Genomic DNA, 560 nt, shown 5'->3' with positions numbered 1-560 from the left:
CTGTCGTCCGTTCCCCCCGCCGCTGTATCCAGGTAGGCAGCATCACCCGCAGTCCCCAATGTGATCACTCCCGTGGTCACCCCATCGCCCAGCTCCGGGGGGTGCACAGGACCCCACCACCACTGGTGCTGGTGCTGTGTCTGCCCCAGGGCCAGGCACTGCGCTCTGCCCTGCACCACTTCCGCTGCCCGCTCTGCCAGGACATGGTCACTTTCCAAGCAGAGATGTTCCGCCTGGGCATCAAAATCCCGGACAGGTCAGTGCCCTCCCCCTGCCTCCTTCCCCTCTACAATGCTCCGGCTGACCCCATCCCACCTCCCCACATGGCAGTGGGGTGTCCCCACATCCCCAGGGCTGAGCACTCCTCTGGTCCCACAGGGATGCTGCCTGGGAGGAGGATGGAGCCTTTGCTGACCATTATCAGCGGCACAGCTCCTGCGACACCAGCCAGTGCCTGTGTCCCGTGGGACGGGAGGAGGCAGAGGAGAATGGGTGAGTGCTGGTGGTCCCTGAGGTCACCTCCTTTGGGTGGGGATGGGGGTACCCTGGGGGTGGCGGTG

This window comes from Nestor notabilis, unplaced genomic scaffold (assembly GCF_000696875.1).
Source record: "Nestor notabilis isolate BGI_N333 unplaced genomic scaffold, ASM69687v1 scaffold18058, whole genome shotgun sequence".
Taxonomy (NCBI): domain Eukaryota; kingdom Metazoa; phylum Chordata; class Aves; order Psittaciformes; family Psittacidae; genus Nestor; species Nestor notabilis.
The sequence above is the reverse complement of the archived record's forward strand: the minus strand, read 5'-3'. Positions refer to the sequence as shown.